Source organism: Talpa occidentalis, unplaced genomic scaffold, assembly GCF_014898055.3.
Source record: "Talpa occidentalis isolate TD23 unplaced genomic scaffold, MPIMG_talOcc4v2.1, whole genome shotgun sequence".
Classification (NCBI taxonomy): domain Eukaryota; kingdom Metazoa; phylum Chordata; class Mammalia; order Eulipotyphla; family Talpidae; genus Talpa; species Talpa occidentalis.
In genome coordinates, this window is record NW_026555331.1 from 11,225,609 (window position 1) to 11,252,683 (window position 27,075).

At 49.9% G+C, this 27,075-nt stretch overlaps 1 long non-coding RNA gene across 4 annotated transcripts in view; it reads right to left on the bottom strand.

Annotated features, from left to right (window-relative positions):
- LOC119238026 (uncharacterized) overlaps positions 1 to 27,075 on the bottom strand; it is a 288,679-nt gene that overhangs the window by 25,475 nt on the left and 236,129 nt on the right. For 3 of the 4 annotated variants that reach the window (XR_008550557.1, XR_008550555.1, XR_008550558.1), the window contains 2 exons: positions 10,860 to 10,914; positions 8,504 to 8,925 (listed from right to left, as the gene is read on the bottom strand). The exons of the other annotated variant lie outside the window; for it this stretch is intronic. This is a non-coding gene — a long non-coding RNA (uncharacterized LOC119238026). The remainder of the gene's footprint in view (positions 1 to 8,503; positions 8,926 to 10,859; positions 10,915 to 27,075) is intronic. 4 annotated transcript variants of the gene reach the window in all.

Below are 27,075 nucleotides of genomic sequence, written 5' to 3' on the forward strand. Positions count from 1 at the left end.
AACATTAGAGAAACATCCTCTGCTAAGAGCAAATCTCAGTGTTTAACAGGTAGTGGATGTTTCATCCAGATAGGCTGTTATGCTCCTGTAACAAATCTCCTCCAAATCACAAAGTATTACAAAAAGCATTTCTTTCTTATTCACCTGACTTGCCCATCACCTACTGCCTATGATGGTTCTACTGGCCTCCACTCCATGACCCAGCACAGAGCAAACTCTATCTGGAAGTTGATAACCAGGTCAGAAGGGAAAGAAAGATAGAACAAACCACATGCTCCCTTCTGCCTGGTATTGACACACATCATTTCCACTCACATGTCCTTGGCCAGAGCAAGCCCTGTAGTCAGGCTATATAGATCATTCAGGCTATATATCTGTGGGGCAGAAGCATAAACCCATCCCCATGAGACATAGTGAAGATCTGCAAAGAATAATGCAATCTACCTTGGTAGATAGGAGTATCTCTTTGCTGAACAACTCCCCCCTAAGTAATCAAATATGACCAGGGAGCTGAAGTACTCAAGTACACTCAAAATGACCAGTAGAAAAGCCAAGAACAAATCAAAATGATCATAGCCAGGCAAATCTGAAAGAAGTAGTTGCATAGAAAAACCATGGTTGCATGGGGGTCTAGGAAACTGGGGGTGGGAGAGACAAAAACCAGTAACCTCACCATCACTAATTCAGGAGAGAGAGCCCCAATCCTAGTGTGCCTGGCATAGCAAATTTTTGCCATGGTGATATCTGTAAGATGGGGTATAGCCATACATACCTCCTAGGGCGGACACGGCAACATTCAATGAAATAAGGACCTGGATGTGCTGAACACAGTGCCTGGTCCAGACCAGGTGTTGATTGAATGCTGGTCCATATAGACATGCAGTGTAGATGTAGCTGTAGATGTAGTTCTGGGCATGGGCGTAGTAGGTTTTCCACTACCCACAAGTCCAGATCCTGGAAGGTTGAGAACCCCAGACGGCAATGGACCTGGTGTCGTCTGCATGGTGATGTGGCAGGGCCAGTGCTTTGCCATTTGAAAAGCACATTTCCATCCATCCCTGCAAGCCCATGAAGGGCATGGGCCCACCACTTGTAGATGCCAGTGCCAATGGCCAAGGCACCAACACTGACCTCCCCAAATTCTGTGCTCTGTCGTCTCCAGTGAAATCCTGCCTGAAACAGAGTTCCTTCTGGTCATCTTCTCTCATCTCTCCCTCTTCGTTCTCTGTGATAGTTACTTCAAATGGACAATACTGGAAAAATAAGGATATGCAGCTACCCTACTTTTCATTCAGGGGTGCGTCTCCTCCCCAACTTTCCGAATCTGGACGTGACTGGCTTTGGGTGGTGTCAGTCCCTGTTCTGGGCTCCATATGCCCTGGCAAAGAAAGCTGGGCCTGTTTTTCATTGTAACAAGGTTGCACTAATTAGCTGTGTTTGATTTTGCACATGGAGAGAGAATGCAAATGAATGCAAAGCAGTATGCAAATTAGTCACATCCTGGCTCTCCAAAAAAAATTAAAAGCCTGCAATACTGATGTCATGACAATGTATATTAATAGTCCACCTCACTAAGGCATGCTATATTTTACAAAGGGGCAGGCATGAATTTTTGTTTTTGTTTTTGTTTTTGGAATAATAGTCTATAACACTGCCTTTATATTGAATTCAAGTTTATGATCCCAGACAAGAAGTCTACTGGCCATGATGCTATGACCTCTCTGGAAGATTCTTCTAGGCAATTTTTTTTTTTTTTTTTTTGAAAATACACACAAGATTGTGTTGAGCCATACTAAGTTCAAAGTCCTGTTCTTTGTTGGGGCAAGTCACTAAACTGAGTCTCAGTCTCCCAGCTGTGAAATGGGGTGAACAACCTGCTGCATAGGCACTGTTGGTGAGGATGAAATGAGATAACTTCTGAAGTCCCCTGACAACCATAGAAACTCAGTAATCGTTCGGTCCTCCCTCACTTGTTCCTGCCTCCTTTTCGATACTAAATTGGCAAATAACAAGGGCAGAGAGAGCTCATCTCTGAGCCCTCGATGGCCCCATAATGTGTCTTTCTAGTACAAAGCTGTGCCACAGCCAATCACACTAAACAAAGAACAACAGGCCTCTCAGTGGCCTCCGAACACGAGATGACTCAGGACTAGCTCCCGCGTGCTGACCGCTAACAGCCACCCTCGAAAAGCCGCCTGTATACACCACCCTCTCCCATCCCATGCATTTCTTGACCTTAAAGATTTCATTCAAGCATTGCCACATCCGGAAGCCTTTGCCAGGGGCCCCTGGGAGATTAGGGACTCACTCTGTGCTCCCAGAATACCCTGTGGCTGTGTTCTATTAAGTCAGCTTGGCAATCCTTCCTCTCCACATACACTGGACATTTCTCAAGGACAGGGACTCCTTCTGGTTCATCTTTGTGTCCTGTGTCCATAGAACAAGAAAGGAGCCAGGTAGGTGTGGAGGGAGGGAAGAGGGTGGGGGGAAACACCTTGGTACGTAGCATGAGTGAAGTATACACTCAGCCACGGCAAAGCCCTGATGAAAGTCAGGCTTTAATTCTGGACATGCAAGAACACGTGAACGTGGGCCCCTGGCACCAAGGCCCACTTCACAAGGACACAGTCTGCTCTCAGGCAGAGTCCTCTCTCCCCAGACGGCAGTGTGGGGATGAAGGCTTCTGTTTAGGGCACCAAGTTCCGCAGACCAATCTCATCCACTCAGAGCTGAACATCAGAATATTTTCATCATATATCAAGGTTCATATTCTGTAACTGGAGATTCAGGCCTGATTCAAAATAAATGAATGGTGTTCAAACTCCCTGTCCTTGGCTAGCATGGAGAGGGTCACATACACACAGACGCACACACTACCACATGTGCATGTAGGCATGCCATTGTGTGTACACAGGCCCCCTTCAGATCACACTGTGCACGCACACGCAGACTCCCACAGGTGCACACACACTCACTGTCACATTACACGGGCACAAACAAACATACACACTGCCATGAACACAGGCAGATTAGTCCACCTGTGTACACAGATTCCCTTCGTACACACTACACAGCACACACTCTTAAGAGGAACACATTTAGAATGACTCATGGGCCACACAACTCTGAGATTGGCTTTATCTTCCTCTTTTGTTTCGAACACCCCTACGCAGATGCCACTCTGGATGGTTATTGGCATTTCTGAAACTCACAGACAGAAGGCAGAAAGGCTGTCCCAGAGCACCTGCCTGCCCAGGCCCCTGGCCGTGGGACTCCTCTGGGCTCGATCCAAAGGAGTCTCCATCCTCCGCGAGGGCTGTGAGTAAGGATGCTTCAGGGCTAAAGGGCTATGTGACCCGGAGAACCCCAGGAAGGAATCCATTTGCCACCACCACCCCCAGTATATTCTCCAGGCAACTCTGCAGGTAGCTGTTCTCACCTGGCAGATGAAGATACTGAGAGAGCAAATGAGTCACAATGCATGGCCCTGGCTGATGGAGACCAGGCTCCCTCCCGCAACCCCTGGGACCTGGGTCCTGGTGTGTCCATTGCTCTAATCTCTTTGCAAAACAAGTTTTTCAGAGAACAACAGCCCAAAGGTCTGGGCAAAACTTAGTCCCCAGTGGATTCTGACAATCTCTGCACAGGGCATCAGGGATGGGGTAAGATCAAAGGACATCACGTCCCCCTGCTGGCAGAGCCCTTCCTGGAAGGAGGAAAGAGCAAAGGAAACTGAGGAGTGAATGAGGAGAAATAGGGAGAGAGGAGGGAGATCAAAGAAGGAAAAAGTGGAGAGGGAGGGAGTGAGGGAAGTGGGCGATCTACCCTAGAGGAAGAGTGGGTTCTCCATGGAAACAAAATGCCTGTTTGGAGGAGGGAGTAGGATCAAAACAAGGGCAAGTGGGAATTATACAGGGACTATATAACCAAGAAGAAAATGCATACATTGTGCAAAAATGAAAAATGATATAAAAATATATAAAATAATAATAAATCATATGTGAAACCAAAAAAAAAAAAATGCCACTAAAGAGGAAAATTGTAAATCGCTTTCCACCCAGGAGGCGGGGATGATTGCCCTGACTTTGACAGCTGAATTGGGAAAAAACTCCTATCAATCACCGTAGGTCCCGTGGCTCCCACCTACACCAGGTGCTGTGGAGGCTATTTTCAAAAAAGGCCTCCCATACCCTATTTTATCTTAAAATTCCTTTTAGATGAGTAATACTCAGTGATCATTTATCTCCTCCATCATCTCAACTGCAAAGAAAAGTTGGGAGAAAACAAGAAAGAATTTGGGGCAAAACGAATGTCCTTACTGTGACACCAGAAAGGGTCTCTCGTGCAGGCAAAGGTTCTAAGGGTGGATGGGCTTAATCTGAAACTCAGCAGCACTTTTGTGCCTCAGAAATGAGGCTGGAAAGCTGCTGAGCTGCTGACCCTGTTCTCTGGGGCCGAAAAGTCAGGCTCACATGGAGCGGTTGCAAAGACTTCACTGAGATGCGATTTCAGTGAAAGAATGAGGTGCAGGGTCAAATGCCCAGCAAGCCTGCAGAAAACTCTCTGCTTCCTTCCCCACTTCTGGCAGCATAATAATTATCTCAAAACTTAGTTGCTTAAAACAGCCAGCATGGAGTATCTCACAATTCCTGCGGACAGGAACCAGGGCAGGGAGCAGCTGGGTGACTCTCTGATGGGCCATCCCAGGAAGTTGCTAGAGTGTCCTCACAGCATGATAGTTGGTTCTTATGTCAAGGGATCCAGGGCAGGACAAGGAGGAAATCATGGTGTCTTTTATCATCTAGCCTGAGGAGTCGCACACCCTGACTTCTGCCATTCTCGACTTCTTACATGTATGTCCAGCCCACGCTCAAGGGGAGAGGAATTAGCTCTCACCATTTGAAGAGGCAGATATCCAAAAAAATTATGATGTTATTTTAAAGCCGCCACAGGGGCCTCTAGCAACCATTTTGCTAGTAGCCCAGGGCTCCTACTCCTACATGCTAAGCGAGATGATGGGGATTTATCTGCAACCTCTCATAGCCCTTGAGGAGCAGTAATATTTTTCAGGTAAAGTAATTTTTGTCATCATACAATATCAGTGTTTATCTTTTTAAAACTTTATAATACCAGTCCTTGCAGTTGTGAAAATATTTTATCTTTTCACGGTCACTATAATTCATTTCATTGCCCCTGAAACCATGTGAGGAGGTACAAGGGATATTATAACTGAAATGGGGAAAACACAGGCAAAAAAAGGAAGTCCTGGTTAGTGGGTCATCACCGGTGCTTAAGAATTCTGGACACAACCCAGAGGCAGACAAATGGAGAGAAAGTTAAAGGGTTCATTTACACAGGGAATGAGGAAAATGGAGAACGGAGATTAGTGAGAAAAAAAGTGGAAAGAAAAAATAATTGGCCAATACATGGCCAGATGCTGGCTAGCCTACCCCAGATATCATCCACTGAGCAGAGACCAGGATCCAAGCTGAAGCCACACATGGCAAGACGGTATCTGTTGAGCAGAGAACGGAGCCACACACTTGACAAGGAGAGTTGGTTCATCGAGCAAAAGTGGAGCGCCAATACAGGTGAAAAGAGAAGAGCAGGGATGGCCCTTTCTCCAGCCTTTACAGTCTCCAGGACTCTACACTGCCCCACTGCCCAGCAGTCCCCACTCAGGATGTCAGGGGGTGGAGTCTGGAGCATCTGGAGCAGGGGGTGGAGTCTGTTGTCTTGGAGGTTTTTTCCTCCATCATTATTGCCATTTTATAGAAAACAAAATAGGAGATGCCACCTCTGGAGAGGGAGAGCAAAAGCTGGGAGAATACAGAGGAATTTGCGGCCACAACACCATCTACCAGACCCACCACCGTCAATGGCCCTTCCTTCCCTCTCAGAATTCCAACAGCACCCGGGACCCTGCCTGGCATCATGTGCATTACTTATGACTCCGTGCTATACCCATCCTTCCTCAGAGGGCTTTTTATGCTTAACATGATGCTTTTGAGATTCAACTAACTCTTTCTTTGTTTTCACTCCTGAAGAATACTCTTTGTATGAGTATATTTGTCTGCTCTCCTGTGGATGGACATTTAGCTTAGCACAGGTTTGTTGTTGTTGTTGTTTGGGATTTCTTTTTTTTTTCTGCTGTTATAAATACTATGTTTCTCCTTTGCAATTGCGAGTTCTCTGGGGAGTATAATTAGGAGTAAAATTTCTGTCCTGTAATACTGCCAAATTACTCTCCAAAGTCAATATGGTCTTTAACAGAACAAACAGAATTTGAGAGCTGAACGCAGCTGAAAAACTGGGTTCACCTTACATTATGCAATTAGCTGTGTTTTGAAGAACCGTGGCACTGTCTGCTTGGAATGAACCTCCCACCCAATATAAGAATCTTTTCAACAGCGTTCCCAGGAGATGGTCAAACAATCCCTGCTTGAACTCTGGAAAATACACAGAGGAAGCTTGTTACTTTAACTGTGATTCCCTCTGCAGAGCAAGGATAGTTCTGAAAAAAAAGAATAAAGGTTTCCTCTTGCAGTGCACCTGAAGCCCCCCATGCTCAGCCAAGGAAGAAGGAGCAGGAGGTGGCAGCGATCATAGGTAGGGTGGGGTGGACCCTCTCTTGTAGGTTAGGGTGGGGTGGACCACAGAGGGCGCAGCCAGCCCTGCCAAGGATGTGCACCTCACCGCGCCAGCAAAGGGCAGTCACTAGAGGGAGGTGGGCAGAAAAGAGGCAGATATAGATCTGGTTTTTAAAAGTTGTTCCTGCAGCGCTATTTACAATAGTGAGGACGTGTAAGCAGCCTAATTATCTACCGATAAATGACTAGATCAGGAAGATGCATTAAATCCACGCTAGGGGAAACTGTTTAGCCACGAGGAGAGTTGAAATGCAGCCGTTCACAGCAAAATGAAGGGAGCAAGAGGGAATGCTATGCATTAAGTGAGCATGGCAAAGGCAAGTGCAGGACATTCATGTAGACATGATTTGAAGAAGTATAACACGGACAGTGGTGGACATCAGTTAACAAAGCGAGGGTTCCAAGGTGAAGAGGAAGGGGAGAGAAAGAAGGTGGCAAGGAGGGTGGGGGGAAATGAACCCAAATCAGATAAAGTCTCTAGATTAAAAGTAAATATATAAATGCAAAGTAATTGGGTTGAAGCAGAGTCATTCTGTCTGAGGCTTCCACAGTGGAGGAGAGGAACAGTTAGTGACCCACAGGGAGAGAATGACGTCCACATGTGGGGGTGTTAAGGATGGTGGAAGGAGCAGTCTCAGTGCTTGGGGCGGATCTTGCGTAAGACTCCCACATGGCATTCATGACCCCGCTCACCTCTTTGGGCATTTGTTTCTTTATCAATAAAACAAGAGGAATAATAGTACCTACTGGAGAGGGTTGGAATGACGATAAAATGAAATCTTCTATTTAAGGAGCTTGGAGTCTGGCTCTCGGCGTGTGCTCAATCAGTGTTAGCTGTTCTTATCACAGACCTGCCGCCGCCTCGGTGCCTCGAGCAGTGAGTGAAGGGTAAATCGCTGTAACCGAGGCACCCAAAATGCCAGGGATAAAACACACAGAACTGTAATTCGTATTCCCGGGATACTTCGAGGTGAGTGCTCTCCACAAGGTGATGGAGGCTCCCAGGGGCTCCATGGTCACCGGGGGCCTTGCTGTTCTCTTCACCCAGCCCAAGGAGAGGAAAGACTCATGTCCACGGCCTAAAAGCCGCACTCCTGAGGGGTGGGCACAGACTTCTGCTCACAATCCATTGGGGTGAGCTGGTCACGTGACCACACCTCGCTGCATGGAAAGCTGGGACGTGCTGTCTCTGGCTGAGAAGCCACTTCTCTCTGCACCTTGGCACTGCTGGCACCACAGTCTGGGTAAGTCTTCATTGTGGGCACTATCCTGTGGACGGCTGGGTGTCCAACAGCTTCCCTGACTTCTTCCTACTAGGTGCCAGTGACAGGCACACACACACATCCACACACACACTCACACAGGCACACAGGTCCTGACAACCAACACTGCCGACTATCTCACCCCCGGTTGAGAACCACTACCCAACAGAGGAAGGGAAGAGGAGGTTCGGAGTTCAGAGTGGGCAGCGGGCCACCTCTGTAGGAAAGAGAAAATTTAAGCTAAGAGCTGAGTTCAATTCTTGACCTGACTAGAAAGTGAAGACCTGAGGGCAGAGGCCTTGAGTATGTTTATCGCAGACCCGCCCCACCCCTCCCCTGCACCTCCAGCCACAGACACCTCCAAGACCCTCAACACCTCGAACAGCAACTAGCTGGATACGCTCCGGAGCGGACCCAGCGTTCTCCAGGCACCGCACCTGAGCGCTTGCATGGAACCAAGGACTGTGTTTATGAACGATGTTCTCTCTCCCTGCGTCAGGAAATAAGAACAATAACACTAGCAGGAATGACAGTCATAAAAGCCCAGAGCCACTGGAAGAAGGAAAGTATGGGGCTCAGCCCGGCCCTCACCCCGTCTGTGGCTGTGCTGAGCGGCTGGTAGACGGAGGAGAACAATTCCAGCTCGGCTGCTGCTCCACCGCTGCTGATTTCATCTTCCTGCGGGGCTCCCGACGCCGAAGCGTCGCAGGCTTCCTTGCTATGTCAGATGCGAGGCCAGGGCAGGCTCTGCGGAGACCTGATTGTGCCCGAGGCAGCCACCTGCAATGTCTGGTCGGCTAAGTGAGGCTCCGTGGGGTTTTAATTCTCCCCTTCACTTCAGAGTCCCCGTCCCTTCTTTCAAGTGCCCTCCCGCCTCCCGATGCTGACATCTTTGTCAACATGATGGGCCAGAGAGGCAGTGACACGCGGGTTGCCATGGATTAATGTAACAGCTATATTGATTTCTCGGTTACATCTGCTCCAAAAGAGCCAGAGAATTGGCCCCGCAGGGTCTGGAAAGATAAAAGAAGTGAAACGTAAGTGGACATATTTTTTTTTCCTTTCGGGAAATAATAACTGCAAACAAATTAGCGCTCAAGCCCACCTCCAGAAGCTTTTATTGTAGGCGGCCGTGAGGTGCAAGCACAGCGGTGCAGGCATTTAACACATGATGCAGAAGAAGCCAGAAGCCAAACCAGAAGCTGCAGGTAGATGCCAGGAGGACCACTGAAGGGGCAGACAGCTGCCGGTGTGATGAAAAGTCAGAACCTCTGAGCCACAGCTGCCCAGGCTGCAACCAGGAGCTGCTACTACCTGTCCTGCAGGGTTATCCTGAGGAATCAATGAGACAACAGGTGTGAGAACACCAGGTACACTCTCTGCCACATATTAAATCTCAATTAATATGAATTTTGCCTCACCAGGGCGGAGGGTGGGGTGGGGAAGTGGACACCCAGAAAATATGCTGGTCCTAGGCATGAGAGTTGATGTGAAGTGAAAATGGACATCAGAACAACCTTTGTTAAATAGTATGAGAAACAGCAGAACAGCATCTGTAAAATCATATTTAATTCCTCCAAGATAGAAACAAACAAGAGTCCCTGTGTCCCTTAAGGAAGCCAGGCAGAATGGAAGCCAGCCGGAAGCCTCCCCCATACCAACACTGTCACCCCTTCTGTAGCAAGACCAGCGCCAGAGCCAAAGGTCCTCTCCTGGCCGGGCTGGGGAGATCACGCTTCCTACCCTGCCAACCCCAAGAGGTGAGTGGAGCAAACAGCCTCCGGGGATGAGAAAGAAAGGGGTCAGATTAAGGTCTAGAGCCACCTTGCTAAGCAAGACCAGACCTCAGGGCCAAAGAAATCAAATGGTTTTGTCTACAAGTTGTCATCACACCATTGGACCGGTGGGGCAGTCATCGACTCCAAATTCTTATCTGCCCATCGCTGGCCAGTAGAGAAAGGGCTCCTTCCTACCCTCTCTCCTCCCCTCTCCCCTCGCCTCTTCCTGACTCTCCCTTCCTCCCACTTTGATTTCCACTACTGATCTAGACACTCAGGGTCCAGGAGACAAGCACTCTGAAGCAGGTCAGCAAACATGGCAGCTGTTGGGAAGTCCATGATGACCCTCAGGAAGGTCCAAGGACCACAGTGCATGTGGCATCCTTTGCACTATTCCGAGGAGACCCCCTTGGTCACCTTAAACTCTGTCAAGGAGGGCCAGAGAGAGCCTTCCATCTCTGAAAGCAGCCACATGCTAGTCCTCCCACAGCCAGGACCTTCAGGGGAAATGAACCCATGGACACTGGGATCCATATACGAGAATGAGAGTGCTGGTCGAGCACCTGCTCTGCACTAGGCACCGGGGGCAGATTCCGAGATGAGCCACATCATGTATTCATTCAATCCATCCTTAGTAAGCTCCTACTATGTGCCAGCCATGGTGTTAGGAACTGGGTTAGACCAGTGAACCAGTTCTAATTTTCTTCTGTTCTCAAATTATTCACAAAGATACATAAAAGTAAACAGACCTGAAAATGAGAGTGGCCAGGAAGGGCTGAGTTGTGCCTATGGGTTGCATAGTTGTCAGCTCAGAAAAACCTTGTTGAATGAGTAGGTGAGAGACAGGCTTCAAGTACAAAAGCACAGGGACATGCAAGACCACCAAACTGTCAGCAAGTGAGTCATTTGGGATGCCTGGTGTGTGAGAAGGGAGCAAGGTCATGCATGCCCAGAGTCACAATCAGAACAGCATGACCTTGGCCTTCCTCATGCTTTGCACTGTTGAAAAGGGCTTCGGGGCAGAATTTCATCCAATATGCATAACGTTACTGGCTCCACTGTACAGAGGGGAAAACTGAAGCACAGGGAAGCCAAGCATTTGCCCAAAGTCACACCTCCCACAAGCACCAGAGCTGGGATTCAACCAATGTCAGCATCTTCACTCTTACCCTCTGCATCTTGGGAAGGGCTTTGCATTTCCCAGGGAGCATTCTGCACTCCGTTCTGTAAGAGATGAAGAGGCAAATGGAAGGCACCACACAGTCTTGGGTCTTGAGTCTCACCTTCTACAAAGAAAGACAGGCCTGGGTGGAGGCCTTTAGAGTCTACACAGCATGCTGGGAGACCAGTTGGCCTATGCCTCTGCTCCACAGTGGGGGCAAGTAGAATATTCATTCGGCTGATTGACAAAGGCTTCGGGGAGCTGGTGTCATTTGAGTTGTCTGGAGGGGACAGAGGGAATTCCAGCAGATGCCACGGTGCTTGCAAAGGCTCAAAGGATAAAGCACGGGGCTGCGGGCTCTGGGCTTGGAGCTGCCTGGAGCAGCAGCATGAGGAGTGGCAGGACGCAGTGTTGCCCACGATGACGTCTGTCCGTGGCAGAGACTGTGGTTAGGGACTGAAGAAGCTGTAGCTGTGGCTGGCCCTGCCTGCGACAGAGGACATGACTCTCCTGCAAGAACCCCCTGCAGATGCGTTGGGAGCCTCCAAAGTGCTGAGCAGCTGTTGAGCTGAGCTCCTGGGCCTCTGAGAGAGCCGATGGACCCAGAAATGTTCTTTGATATTTACAGGGGCGGAAAACGGCCTATGAGACTGACTGACATGAAAACATCCACTGAATGTACCTGAACCTGCAGAAAAGCAAGAGATGAGAAGGATAGCACCTGAGCTGGACTCCAGCCTGGGCCTGACCACCACGTGCTCCTCGCACCAACACCGCCTCCTCCTGGGAGGACTACATCTCCCAGCCTGCCTTGCGGTTAGCTTGGGGCCATGTGACTGAGCCCAGCCATGAGAGCAAGAAGAACTTCTTCCAGCCCAGCCATTTAAAGCCACATGACTCTCTGCCCTCTTTTCCCACCCGTGGTGACCGCATGCCCCGCACGGTGAGTGGCTGGAGGCATCATCTAATTCCAATAGGACCGCAGCTGACTTGCTACTTCCTCTAAAACTCAATGGTCCTTGTCCCGTTGCTTTGCTTCTCCAGTGGTTCTAAAAGGCACCAGACCTGCACATCACCTTGGCCTGAGAACTTGTGTAAAATGCAAATTCTATAGCTACACCCTAGAGCTGCTGAATCAGAAACTTAGGGTCATTTTGATGTTGCTGAAGTTTGAGAGCTCAGGCTGTGAGCTGTGGGACCTTCGTTTTTTGAGCCTCAGTTATCCCCCGTCAGATGGGGCTAAAAATACCTCCTCTTCCAGGTTCAGCTGAAGGTTAAGTGATCCAGGGTGATGTCTATAAAGAATCCAGACCATTAGCCCACTCACAGTCAAGACGCAATCAATGTTAGCTCTCTCCCTTCCAGAGAAAGAGGAGTGGCCGCTGTTTCCTAGTGCAGTGGGAGGCCTCCCTCCAGCAGCCCTCAGCAATCCTGCTTTCCAAGATCCAAGCCCCTCCTGGTGTCAGTGGTGTGTGGGCAGGACCCACTGACTCACTTCTCTTGAGCCTAATGTGCCAGAGCCAAGTGCCCTTCCAGGCCGAAGGGGAGATTCCATGGTCTTCCAACTTTGGGAGGTGTCCCTTGGCTTATGGCTGCATCCGCTCCCTCCCTGCTCTGTCTGCACAAGATCTTCTACCTGTGCACACGTAAGGACACCAGCCATTGGATTGAGGGTCACCCAGGCCATCCAGGCTGATCTCAACTCAAACTCCTTAACTTGATGACACCGGCAAAAAACCTATATCCCAATGAGCTCACATCCACAGGTTCCAGGAGGGGGACATGTCTTAGGTGCCACTATTCGAGCCACTACACTGTCCCAAAGCAGGACAGGTCTGTTCAACATAATAAGCCCTGAGCACAGCACCTAAGGGGGAGCACCAACACAGGTGGGAATTTGACATGGGTTTGTTGAACAGAAAGATACAGAGTGGAACATGTAAGTGACAGGCTTTAGAATTAGCTAAGCTCCTATTTAAACCTCAACCACTTGCACAGATGTGACATTAGGCAAATTACTTAATCTCTCTGAACCTCAGTTTCCTCCTGTGAGCATTTTAATAATCTCAGGGGGTTAGAGGCACATTAAGCAAGTAAGAGCAAAGCATCTACTCTGTGTCTGGCACCTAACAGGGACACAAAGTGAGGGCACAGTGCCTGGCACACGGGGAGCTCTGACATTTAGTGACTGGGGGTGCATAGTAACCACAATACCAAAGCCTCCCACTCTATCCCTGGGACCCCTTTCTTGCTCAGAGTCCCTGGGGCACCCAGCAGCCCTATTTGAGATGGCTATGACAAATATCCCAGCCCTGCCCTTGCACCCACATGCCCCTTCCCTCCCCACCACTCAGCTCACCTCCTCTAATATCACCATCCAGAGCAGGACTGGCAGCAAGCTTGCCCAGGCCCCTCATTGCTATTCCTGGCATGAGGGAATCCTGCCAGCATCCTTGGAGGCCTGTAAAAATACCCAGTTTGTCTTTCATCGGAGAATTGCAAAGCCCCATGGCATCTTCCCGAGAAGACGATGCTCCCAGCTGGGCCTGGGAGCCGGCTACTTCCCAGGATGGTCTGGTATGTGGGAGGCAGAGGGAGTGATTGTGAACTGAAATAACCCTACCCGGGGCACTGGCTTCTGGACCTGCACCTTCAGGCTATAGGGAGACATAAGCTTTGAGTATGGAGAGACCTCCCTGGGGATTTTGGAAGAGGCATGTGCGTGAGCTCTGCTACCCAACTCTGCTACTGAGTAGCTATGTGACTCTGGCATTTCATTTGACTTCTCTGTGCTTCAGTTACTGCCTCTCTAAAACAAAGTGGAGATAATAATATCCACTTCCTTGGGATCCTGAGAAGATCAAAGGACTGTTCTGGGTGCAGACTGGGAGAAAATCTCAGTAGTACATCCATCTACAGAACTTGTTCAGAACTCTTGCCACTCGATAATAAGCCATCAAGGACCCTCCCGAAATTCAGAATGGACCTAGACACCTCATAAGAAATTTACATAAGTACCTGAAAAGGTGCACTGTGTTATTAGTCACCAGGAAAATGCAAATTGGAACCATGAGCTACCACTTCACACCCACCAGAATGGCTAAGATGAAAAAGATTGTCACTAACAAGTGTTGGTGAGGACAAGGAGCGGCGGAAGCTCTCGTGCACTCATGGTGGGAGGAGAAATTGAAACAGCCACTGGAAAAACAGTTGGGAAGTTGTTTATGAAGTTAAAAATACACCAAGTCCATGACCCAACTATTCCACACCCAGGTATTTCCCCCAGACATACATATGTCTATAAAAAGATTGCACTTGCAGGCTCATAGACGCCTTATTCATAATCACCCCCAAAATGAAAACAACCCAAATGTCCATCAATAGATAAAAGAATAAATAAGTGAGTGTGGTATATCCGGACAACCAAATAGGACACAGCACTAAAAGCAGCGGCTACCAAAACAGTCTGATGAATATGGTAAATTCTACATTGCGTGAAAGCAGCCAGACATCCAAAAGCAAGTTTCCATTTGCAAGTTCTAGAACAGGGAAACATATCAGTGGTGATGGAAGTCAGAGCTGTGGTTACCTCGTGTGAGGGTGGGGTGGGTAGGTGGATAGAAAGAGTCACAGGAATATTTCTGGGGTGATGGAAACATCGTGTATGCCTGTTTGGGGGTGATGGGTACAAGGTGCATACATTTGGCTAAACTCATCAAACTCTAGACTCGTGATCTTTGCATTTTGTAGTTTATTCTTTAATAGAAAAGACTGGAAAGGGAACCATGTACGGAGAGTGCTCAGAGAGGAAGAGGCCAGGCTTCGAAACAGAAGCCAGTGAAAGGTAACAAGTGCAAAAGCACATACATTATTCAATGACATGTTGGGGAGTCTAAGTGCGAACATCAATCTAACCTTCACTGGTCAGGACCCCTGTGTGCAGGCTGGGAGAAAATCTCTGTAGAAAAGAAGAAGAGGTGAAACTCGCCAAAAGGATCCCGAAGCTAAGGCTTTGTGCCCTGCCCTCAACCCTTCCTATTTCTCTGTAATCAGAGCAAAGAAGAGATAGGCGTGGCTGGGAAAGAGGCATCTCGGGACAGTGGAGTGGACAGAGGCAGGAACTTAGGGGGGCCCGTGAGAGCAGGCTTGCAAACAATGAGGATGCATAGATGCAGGGGATCCACAGTCCACACTGCCATATCCAGGGCTGGGTGGGTGGTTCAAAAATGCCCAAAGCAGCAGCAGAAGTGGCCAGGCTGTGTGGGCATGGATGGCTCTTGAAGACAGGGTAGTCTCCCGGTGTAAGGAAAGGATCTGAGACCCGACTGGCCACCAGTTCCCCTCCCATGCCAGGTCACCTTCCCTTTGACTGGCCTCTCCCAGCAGGTTGCTCTTGTATCCCTCACTCTTTCTGGAATGTTCCATCCTCATGATGTACCATGGCCTGCACCCAGGCTAGACAGCAGCACTTGCACAGAGAGCATCTTCGCTCTACTCTGCCCGAGTCTGATCACTGGACACCTGTGGAGGCCCCAAATCAGCCCAGAGCTGCTGCTCGCGCTGTCCCCAGACAGCCTTGACTGACAGACATGAAACGGACCCAGGGGAAAGCTTTCCCACACAGCTCGAGGCTCAGCTCTGTGCACCTGGCCTCCTACCACTTCTCATGCTGTGGACTGCGTGTCCTCCGAGGAGTCCTGAAGGAGCAGGGGAGTCAGGGAGGGCAGCTGGAGGCCTCCCTGGCACCTCCACCTGCCCTCAGGGTGCAGTTCCCAGGCCTCCAGGGCTGGCTCCCGCCTCCCATCATACAGAAGCTCACATTTGCATAAGGTAATTGCTCACTGTGTTTCAAAGAGAAAACTCTGTGTCTGAGGATTATAGCAGGAGAAGAAGGAAAAAATAAGATTGCCCTATCATCCTCTACCAAACAGGCATGCAGGCTGGAAGCAGCCCACATTTTGAATGCAAACAGGTTTTAGGAAGCCCATTTTTGTAGGAAATGGACAAAGTGCCACCTTGCGGGTCTTCATCAGAAGATTTCATCTCTCTCTCCCAGAGAATGCAAAGTTAGAACAAACTGCACTGAATTATTGAACTGGAATAGGTATTCTCGTTATTTTGTCGAAGGGAAGGAAACGATCATTTCCTTTGCACCCATCACGTGCTGTGTACCCGGGACTGGCCACATGATTAGGGATGTGCAACCAGGGCGATGCAAATGCTGGGCCTCCTTTCAAACATGAGTAAGAAAAGCTCTTTACTTTATTCTGCGATCTCCGTCCTATTCTGCGGTGGACTTTCTGACTTGCTATGTAATGTCGTGCTCCCTGGGTGCAGGGACACTTGCAGAGAGATCCCTCCCTATGCCTGTACCCAGGTCCCCACCAAGAGCAGAGGGCAAAGGACAGAGGGTGCAGGCAGCAGGGAGGGCAACCAGGGAGGAGAGAGGTGTCAGGAGGCAGGACTTTGCATATAAAACACAGAGTCCAAGATGAAATGATTAAGCATTTCAAGAAGACTTTGGCAGATCACTAAGCCCCAAGCACAGAACCCCCATTTCTGGCTGCTGGTAAATGGAAGGTTAAGAGCTTGCCCTTAACTTACCAGCCTGGTCCTACGTTCTTGGCCAAGTACTGACCTTCCTCATTTAAATAAGGCTAGTAACAGCACACTGTCCATCAGACTGATCCAAGAATTAGATGACCTAGCAGTAATCGCTGTCACACAGGTACCCCTCAGCGGTAGTGTGGGTTCAGTTCCAGACCACCACAGTGAGGCAGGCACCACTGTAAAGTGAGGCACATGAGTGTCTGGTTCCCAGTGCATGTAAAGGTTATGTTGACACTATATTGCAGTCTATTAATGTGCAATAAATGCCATATGTCTAAAAAACAGAAAGACAGGGTCTCCCTGGTGGCGCAGGAGGTTGAGCACAGCACTGTGAAGCAGTCTGCAGACCCTGCAGTGCCGGTTCGATCCCCGCTGGCCTCGGAGCAACCCACATGGCGAGCAGACCTCTCCTGTCTCTCCCGCTGATCCCCTCAGCAGAGTATTTGGTCGGTCTGCCTGTTCTGTTCCCCGCTCTGTGTCTGGTGAATTCTCTCACCCTCCTGCTCATCTGGCCTGTACCCCAGTTCTTGTATAAATAAATAAATCTTAAAAAAAAAAAACAGAAAGACAATTTAATTGTGACCCATTTAAATGTGACTCAGAGACACAGAGTAAGCACAGGCTGTTGGAGAAAATGGCCCCAGTAGACTTGTTCAACACAGGGCTGCCCAAACCTTCGGTCTGTAAAAGCTGCACTCTCTGCCCAGAGCGGTGACAAGGACACCTGGATGTCACTCTCTGCAAGCCCCACACGACGGCAGCCTCACCAACAGCAACTCATTGAGCCCTTGCAAGCTGAGAGGTAGGTTGGAAAATTTGCCATTTGCAAAGGAAGAAACTGCACACAGAGAAGTCAAGCAATTGCCCCAACACACACAGCTGGTACATGGGTGAGCAGCACAACCAAGACGCCAACGCTTGCGCCTTGCCGAGCCTGAGCTCTGACCCTGGGCTCTGAAAGCGAGGCCCCTGGAAAGCAACGGTGCTTATTGTTCAGTTCGTGTCATCCTCATGTTATAGAGCATGCCCGTGACGCTTGCCACTCACTTGAGATCATTTCAGAGAGGAGACCAAGGAAGCTCAGGGAGGTGAGGCGCCTGGCCCAGGGGCCCAGCAGGACTGACCCCAGGAGAAGAGATGATGTGGGGTGAGGCAATGAGAGACAGTGGACGCCGGGCCTCTAGCCCCAGGGGCCTGCGTGGATGCCTTGGAAGTGGCCCTCGTAGCTGTAGTGGCCACTGGGAGGTCTGGCTCTGCAGTGAACAGTCGCTGAATTGGAGTCATTGATCTTATGGGTGGGGACATTAGGCTGGAGCAGAGAAGCAGCCGGCCTAATGCCCCAGAGCAGAGGACCCCGGGCTGGGGGGCTGCCAGATCTTCAGAGTGTCCTGATCACAAGGACCCCAGGTTCATAAATCAACAGTCAAAGCCCCTTGACAGGCTGCTGAATGCCCACTCCCTCGCAGTCCCAGGCACAGGATTCATTAAATAAGCCCTCGATACTAACAAGGCAATTTCTCCTTAAGGATGTTTTCCAGTGGTTGCAAAATTTAAAGGAAAGTGAACACTAGCTCTGAAGTCAGACAGACCTAAGTTTGAAAAGGGCTCAGAAATGTTAGACAAATGACTTAACCTCTCTGTGTTTCAATTTTCTCATCCATGAAATGGCCTGATATGAGGTCACTCGACAGTGAACGTAGATTTCTGAACAGGTAGCTCCGGAGTGTCACTCTGTCTCTTGTGAACACTGGTACATAGTAGGTGCTCAGTAAAGGTCAGTCTGAATCCATCCAAACCCACCTAGCAGGGGACAGGTGCTAGAAGCATTTACCAGAACCTACCAGACACCTTCCTCTAACACCTAAGGAGTGGAAAGTACAGCAGAATTTGGAGGGACCCAAAATAGGACCACCGTTCATCCTGACCCAAAACACCAGACTGGGGGGTCGTGGTGACGGGCAGTGGGGGGAAGTGCAGAGGAGGAGAGTAAATGCAAAGGACTGACATTTGAGAGTTTCTTCTCTATTTAGGGTCTTGCTAACAAGAAGGCCACACTCATTTCTGGTTCATGTTCTTAGGAAAATACTTTCAGGCCACACAGTAAGAACGGCCCCTGGCTGGGAAAGTCCTCAAAGTCCTCATGTCAACTGTCACCCATAGGCGTCGGGCTGAGCAGCATCATTTGAATAAGGGCACCTTGAGGATTTCCAGGGGAAGCACCAGGCACCTCCTGACTGGGGACCTTATGACAGAGAGTTTTAAATAAAGAGCAGCGGGACGCCCAGAAGGTTCCCCTGGACTGCAAAGCTCTCTCGTTCCACCCATATCTATTGCTCGCCCGACGGGTGTGTGCACACAGAGGACACATAGTAAGTGACACGGACATGGCTGGGGGCTCACAGTCTATTGGGGCGAGCTGGCAAGAGAGCAACTCACACAAGAATGAACACTGAGCAGAAAGATTGTGGAAGGACGAGGGGTCCCCTTACGAACGGGAAGAGCTTCCAGGAGGTGGAACGCGTTGTCCCCTAGGGCTGCCGTTGCAAAGCCCCACCCCCGGGGAGGCTTGGAGCAGCAGAAATTCATTGTCTCCTGGTTCTGGAGCCCGAAGTCTGAAATCAAGTCATCCACAGGGCCAGGCTCCCCCGGACAGAATAGGGTGAGGTCCTTGGGGCCTCTTCCACCTCCGGCGGTCGTCAGTGACCCGTCAGCGACCTGGGACGGCCAAGCACCCCTCTGCCTGCAGCGTCCCACGGCTTCTCCCCTGGTGTCTGGTCCTTCTAAGGACCCAGCCCCTGGGTTGGAGGCCGCCTCGTCTGAACTGGGTCACGTCTGCCAGGACCCTGTTTCCAAATCAGGCCGCCTCCGCAGGTACCCAGGTTAGGGCTTGACCTTGCCTTCCTGGGGGACCCAGAGCTGTGCCCTCCAGAGAGCAGCACAGGTGGGTGACCCCCCCAGCAGAGGCCGAGCTGGCGCTGAAGCCAGAGCTGGTGGGCAGGGCTGGGGCCTTTGGGGACACATGCGCCAACGTGTGCGGAGCACAGTGAGGCAGGCAAAGTCCTGGTGCAAGGAGGGAGGGTGCCCCAGAGCCGTTCACATGGTCCGGGGCCGCGAGGAGCTGCGGGGAATTCAGTCACTCGTGGAGAAAGGCACGACTGTCCCAGCTCTCACTGGGGAGGCCTCCAGGAGGCTGACAAGCCGGGTGACAGGGAGTCACAGCCACCGACGCGCTTACCGTCTGACGCCTCACATGGGGGCCACCGCGCACCCCGCAGAGCTGGAGAGGAGGCAGCAACGCCTCTGGAAAACCAGAACCAGAGACAAAACGGTCCTGCTCACAGTGCACTGGCTGCCTGGCTGTGTCCGGAAGGGCCGCCGGGGACCAGAAAGGGGCTGCTTGGCTTATATCTAAAATATATATATAATGGGCCTCCCCGATGGTGCAGCAGTTGAGCGCTGGGTTGTGAAGCTGCCCACAGGCTCTGCAGCGCCGGTTCAATCCCCGGCCACCCGGTGAGGGTCCCACATGGCGCACAGACCTCTCCTGCCTCCCACTGCTCCCCTCAGCAGTGTATTTTATCAGTCTGCCTGTCCTGCTCCCCGCTCTGACTCTGGTGAATTCTCTCACCCTCACGCACTTCTGACTGTACCCAGTGCTTGTATAAAAATAAATAAATAGATAAAATATATATAAAATATGCATAAATATAGGTGGGCCTTGGGAAGATATAGACATGATAGAGTGGTGGATGTATATACAGTGACAAAATATACACACAGCCAGTACAGCAAGATTTATGTCTATACTTGTATCGTTATTTCCAATATATGGCATTTAGCTCTCAAAGACTAAAAGGCTTACTCTTAAAACAAAACTTGATCTTCTGTGCAGGTTGTCATTGCTACAAGGTCACTTGTCCCTTCCATGAGTACCGAGGGTGCTCACCCGCCACAGACACGGCTCAAGGCAGGGAGAGCTGAGACACAAAGCCCTTTCCTCCTGGAATCTGCTTTCTAGCGGGGTTGGGGAACAAATGGATCCACTCAAACTGTGGTAAGGCTTTAGTAATGCTGTAGCAATGGGGTGAATCAAACTAGGAAAGAAAGAATGAGTGTCAAGATGTGGGAGCATCGCTTGCTGAAAACAGGGACCAAGGACGTCCTTGCTGACATGGTAATACCTGAGCAAGGGCTTAGAAGGGGTAAGGGGTGAGTGGGGGGCAATGTCCTGAGACAGAGCCGCTGGAGTGTCTGAGATGGTGAGGCAGGGTGGTGGGGTAGAAAGAACTAGGACATGACCGGGGTTGGAGGACTGGACCACACTAGGATGAGCACTCTCTTTGGGGGTTTTAAAGGAGAGAGGTTATGCCTTCCATTTCAAAGTCACCCTTGCTGTTGTTTTGAGAAGAGAGGGTACGGGCTAGGGCAGGTCGAGGGAGACCAGGAAGAGCTTGATGGCAGCTTGGACCAAGGTAGGGACTGTGGGATCATGAGAGGAGGTCACATATGGGTACATTATCAGGATGGAGTGGATATGATGGGTGAGATGTGTAGTCCTAGATCGCCTGACTCCAAGGTTGCAGCCCGAGTGAATGAAAAGATGTAGTTGCTATTGATGAAGCTGGAGAAGGTGACAGATGGAGAGATGGGGGAGGAGCAGAAGTCTGTGATGATTGTTAGACACCCAAGTGGAGATGTGGTGGAGGCAGCTGGATGTCCCACTTGTGGGGGTCATGGGAGAGAGGGGGCATCTGGGAGATACTGATGTAATGAGGACATGGGCATCCCTAAGAACAAAGGAGCTCTCCAGACTTGAGTGCAGACGGAGAAGAGATTAAAGATCAAGGCCTCAAAGCAAATATCTGAAATTTAGGGTCAGAGAAAGGAGGGTAGACAGATAAAGGGGGCTGAGGAGATCAGCTCGGGAGAGGGGAGGTGATTCAGGGGGACAAGCGGGGGCAGCAGTCACTACATCAAAGGCATCTGAAAGGCATCTCAAGGTCAAGTCAAGGTTAAGTCAAGGTTCTGAACAACCACTGGAGAACACACTTATATTCTGGAAATAAGACAAAGGGTTTTCTGATAGGGAATTTTTTGTTCCTACTTTTTGCGCCAGTCACAAACATGACTCGATTACCTGAAGCATGAATCTAATCCTAGTTTCTCTCCGTCCTTTTTGCTATTAGAAGTCCATTCACTGGCATTACAGGCTGAATTGTTGAATTGTGTCCCCACACCATCTGCAGCAAATGCTTATGTTGAAGCCATACTTCCTCGGCGACTGTATTTGGAGATAAGGTGATTAAATTAAATCACCTTATAAAGGCGATTAAATAAATCAAGACCATTAGGGTAGAACCCTAAATCGTGGAAGAGTCACAGGGACTCACGGGCACAGAGAAAAGACCATGTGAGGACAACGTGAGAAAAGGAGAAAGGCCTCAGCAGAAGCCAAGCCGGCGAACACCCATCTTGAGCCTCCTACCACCCTCAATTCCCAAAGGACCCTGAAGCATCCTTCCCCAAAAGACCAGGAGGAGCGCACGACTCCGTCACCCCGGGGAGTGCTAGTGTGAGCCCTGTGGCGTCACATGCAATGGCGGGAAGGCAGCAGTCTGAGGCGGCACCGAAGATCTGGGTGACATGAAGTGGCCCGAGACGGTCACGTCAGAGCCTAGTTGCCTCATCTGTCGAGTGGGGGAACCACCCTTCCACAGGAATGTTGTGAGGGCAACATGGACCACTTTCATGAAGCTAATGGAAAGACTGGTAGAAACGGTTGCTTCTGGACAGCAATTGCTCATAAACTACCCACAGGAAATCACCAGGAGGTGCCCCGGTGCACTCCTGGTGGGAGTCTGCAAGGTGGGGACCACACCCCCAGCCCAGGTGGTTCTCTGGGGCTGGAGGTCTGGGCGGGAGGGAGGGGGAAATGCTCACAAGGACTGCCCAGGAGGAAGTTGACTGCTGCCCGCTTGCTCCTCACGAAGGGAACCTCTCCACAGATGGGGAGTGGAGCAGAAGATGGCTTCCAACTGAGTACCTGTTATGTGCCAAGAACTGTATCAGAATGTGCCAAGAACTAATATCAGACCCTGCCAAGGAGTTACCATCATCACCATTTGAAAAAAGAGGAATATGAGGAGCGGAGTGTCAAGTCACCTGCCCAAGGTCACATGGCTTCTCTGTCCTGTCTTCACGCTACACACAGAGACGCTAGTGCTTGGGTGCAGCAGCCACCCACAGAAGGTCGCATGTTGTCCCAGCCCTGATGATGGGGTAACTGAGAAGCTCTCGGTTTCCCCTGGCAGCTGTTTTTCCACTCACCCCCTCCTGACCCCTGCCCAGACCAGATGATCACAGCGCCACACCAGCCCACCCGCTCAGCCTTGAAATGTTTCCCAGACCCCCAGCATGGCTCTTTGTGGGAATCTAAGTCCTCTTCCTGGGATGGGGGGGTCTCAGCCACAGCCCTGGGGCTACAGAGGAGCCAAGGCATTGAACCGGGAGCAGACTGCGCCTCTTTGCTCCCAACCTTGCCATGGGGCCTTGTACCTGGGCACCAATTCCTTGTTGCAGGACAGGGTGGAAAGACAGGAGAGGAGGTCCAGAGGTCCAAAGAAGGTAATGATGCCTGATCCAGCTCATGGAGCAGTGTCTAGCCTCAGGGGAACAGAATGGGTCAGGTTCTGCACCACAGGAAGAGGCTGGCAGGGGATGCTGGGATCCAGAACTCCTGACCACTGGCTGAGGTGAGAGGAGACAGAAACTAAATGGGGGAGAGGGGAGTGACTTTCTGAAGGTGGACTCCCTCCTGCTCCCTGTTGGCATCCTGTCTATCCGTCGATGCCATGGCGGCAGCTGTTTCTGAAGGGCCAAGTTTGATCTCCACTCACAGACCCAGATTTGTTGCAGGTCATACAGTCAATCCCCCATGATTTGGCAGGTGGCTTCAGTTTCTTTTTACGAAGAAATGAAAGTAACACCATCTTCTGAAAGGAGAGCACAGAAACATGAGTCCTGACCATGCCACAGTAATGTGGCGGATTTAGAACATCAAAGGAAAAATGAAATGTCTTAGAGCGGGCATTGAGAATGCTGACCACAAACTAGGCACCAGTTTTCAACTGGTAACTCCTACACACCTGCAAACAGGGGAGAATGAAATCCATCATCACCCACAGAGAGTGTCGCCCTGACCTTCAGAGTGGGAGCCACAAAGATTTGCTCTAAGGGGCCAGTTAGGTTCTGCAAGTCACACATTTCTCTCACAACTACTCTACTCCACCACTACAACAGGAAAACATCCCTGACTATATTTAAATGCATTGATGTGATACAGTTTTATAAATAAAACTTTATTTATAAAATCAAATGGTGGGCCAGATTTTGACCAGGGACTAGTTTTCTGATTTCAGCTTTAGAACAGGCAGGGCAATGACGCTATTTAGTGATACAATAGCATGTGGCAGGCATCCCACAAATTTTATCTTCTTCTAAGACAGATGTTTGCTGTGTGCCTCCCACCAGCCACTACCATTTTAGGCACAGTGGCCCTGGTGTAGAAAAAAGACAAAATCCTGCCCTCTCTATTCTCTTTCCCAGGACAAAACATCAACTCCTCTTTCCAAGAGAAGAAGGGAAAGGAAAATCCCACCGGCTGTGAGGGACAGAGCCAGGATTCCAGAACAGATCCCAAATCTCAGTTTTTCCCATGACTCCATGCCACCCATCAAACCAGAATCAAGACCCTCACTTCCAGCCAGAGGCCACATGCAGGCATCCTGTGCAGAGCTGACCCGTAGCTGCAGACACCTTTCATTCACTGACCCAAGTTTCAACAAAGATGATGAAGTGATGTGGGAACCACCAGTCTCTGAGCCTTTAGAGAAGTCACCATGTCTGGGAGCTGACGCAGGGTCACCCTATCTGTGGCTGGGACCCTGACATCCCAGATGACACAGGGTTCCCATCCTGGCTCCCCTACAACAGCCCACAGACATGTCTTGGAGGAGACGGAGCTGACCGCACGGCCCTGCTTTCTGAAGGCCTCTGTGTGCAAGACCTGAGCTAGGGTAGGCCTGCCACCCTCCGCTTATGGTTTTATGTGGCTTGGACCTCAAAATCAAAGAGCTCTCAGCGGAAGAGAATGAAGACAGGGAGGGAAGAGGAGAGGAAAAATGGGCTCTTCTAGCATTTCCACTTGGTGCTGGGAGCTAAGGAACATTGTAGCCACATGATGGGGGACGCACACGCAGCAGCTCCTCCTTCAGAGACCAGGGAGCAGCAAAACCTTTTTTTGTAAAGAGCCAGGGAGTAAATACATTTCATTTGGGGGGGTCGCCAGGGAGACCTCTGTGCAGGTCTCAATGGTAAGGACGAGCCGAGAATGAACACTGTGGTTATGTGCAGGTGAGACCGTATTCGGCGACACTGGAGTCTGAGTTTCATGTGATAAAATATCCTTTTGATTTTATTTAATTTAACAAATAGAAAAATGTTTACTTTTCTATTTAACTTGGCAACTAGACTTTGGGGTGAGGATCCTATTAGACAAATGTCAAAATATAAAGCTGTAAACCTAAAATTGAGGAGCAGGGGGAAACAAAATAAGAGAACAAACAAATCAAAACAGAAACGAACTCTTGGGTTATGAGAACAAAATGGTGCTTACTGGAAGGCAAAGAAGGGACAGAGCAGAGGGGTAATTTGGGTGGAGGGGCCAGTAAGTTGGTGGGGCTGGAAACCTGACTTCTGATGGGAAACATACCGCAGCACAGACAGAGGCCGAGTTACACCACTGTCCACCCAAAACCACGGTGTTATAACCCAATGTTGCCTCATTAGAAATGCTTTTAAAAAGTAAAATTTAATATTAAAAAAGTTTAGAATGAAATACCCCTTCTCAGTGCACAGGCAGCACAAAACCTACTGTGGCTCATGTCGGCCTTGGGCGTGCTCCCACACCCCTGTTCTGCATGATGTCCACTCGTAGGACAGGGCATCACAAGGCCAGAGTGGCCATCCAGGAGCTGAGCCCAGGGCCTGGCCTCTCAAGCTGCTGGTGGAGAATTCCTTGGGGCAGTGCGGATGGCAGCCGGAGCCATATTGCCGTTATTAGTATTAGCGGTATGTCCAGTTTCGTGTTGGTAAGTGTGCTATGCTTGTGCAGCTGAATTAATATCTAAAGAATACTTCATAGTGTGAAAATGCTCATAAGTCAAACAAAAGTTATAGAGAAGACATTTACAACAATTATAGTAATGAGGATTACATCATTGTTACTTTTTTTAATTGAAGCGACAGGTGAGCAGCATTGAGAATCAGCACGTGTGTACATGATACACGCTCAGGCCTACATGGCTAATTCTGTGCTTCGCCACTTCGTTGTGCCCTTTGTTTATGATTTACCTGCTATTTACCTGCCCCCAAAGCCTATCTGGTTTTGACAATTGCATGTAGAGCCCTGAAGGCTTTCATTCATTCATTTATTCATTCATTCATTTATTCATTCAATCAATCAATCATTGACTCACATGCAGGACCCTGGGGTGGGAGCCGCTTGTGTCTAGGACCTCCCTGAAGCCTCACAACAACGACTGAGACCCCTGATGGTTTTCAGTGGTTATCCCCAGTTCACAGATGAGAGGACCAGGCCTGGGGGAAGTCCATGCGCTTTCCCTTTTCTTAGCTGCTGAGGCGTGGTGGGGTGAGGGTTCTGCTTTAAGGAATGTAGCAACAAACAAGGAAAATACACAAAATGAGGTTAAACGAGAGAGGTGAAGTTGAAAAATAACTACAATTGACTCTGGAACAACACAGGTTTGAACTGCCCAGGTCACTTCTTTGCAGATTTTCTAGTAAACAGACAGTATTGATAGCACAGCACCACTGCGTGAGTGCACCTTCTCTTCTTCATCATTTTCTTAATAACATTTCCTTCTCTCTAGCTCACTTTCCTGTAAGAATACAGTTCAGATTAATATACCACAGAAAGCACGTCTTGAAAAACTGCTTATGTTGTTGGTAAGCCTTCGGGTTACACTGGGAGACACTATATAAGGATTTTCTGCTTCACAGGGGCACACCACACCCCCCAGCTGTTCAAGGGTCCGCTGCACATCATTCCACATGGACCAAGGGGGAAAGCTCCATGGGGGAAATCGGGCTGGGGGGGAAACGCAGCATTTTAAAGCAGAGATGGGGCCCCCTGGGCTTTCAGAAGCAGAATGAAGGAGAGGAGTCTGGACGCTGGGAGGCAGTGAGGGGTTTGCAAAAGGTGCCAGGGGCCTCAGGATGCTGGGCTGGATGGGCCAGAGGAAGCTCTGAAACACCTGCTCGACGTGGACATTAGTGCCTCCGTGAGGGACACAAGACTGGGAATTTCAGAAGGTGTTTGAAGGGGTCATGGAAAAGGGGGGAGGAAAAGAAAACTCACGTGGCAGGGGGCTGACTGCCAGCTAGAAATCTGAAACCTGAGAGTTGGCAGCACCCCAACAGGAGGCTGGGGTTTTGGGGGTCAGGTGCCATGACCAGGCACTGCTGAGCAGACAGGAGAGGTCTGCTGGTTCTTTCTTTCTCTTCATTTTAAAGCTAAGACTTCATTATTCAGA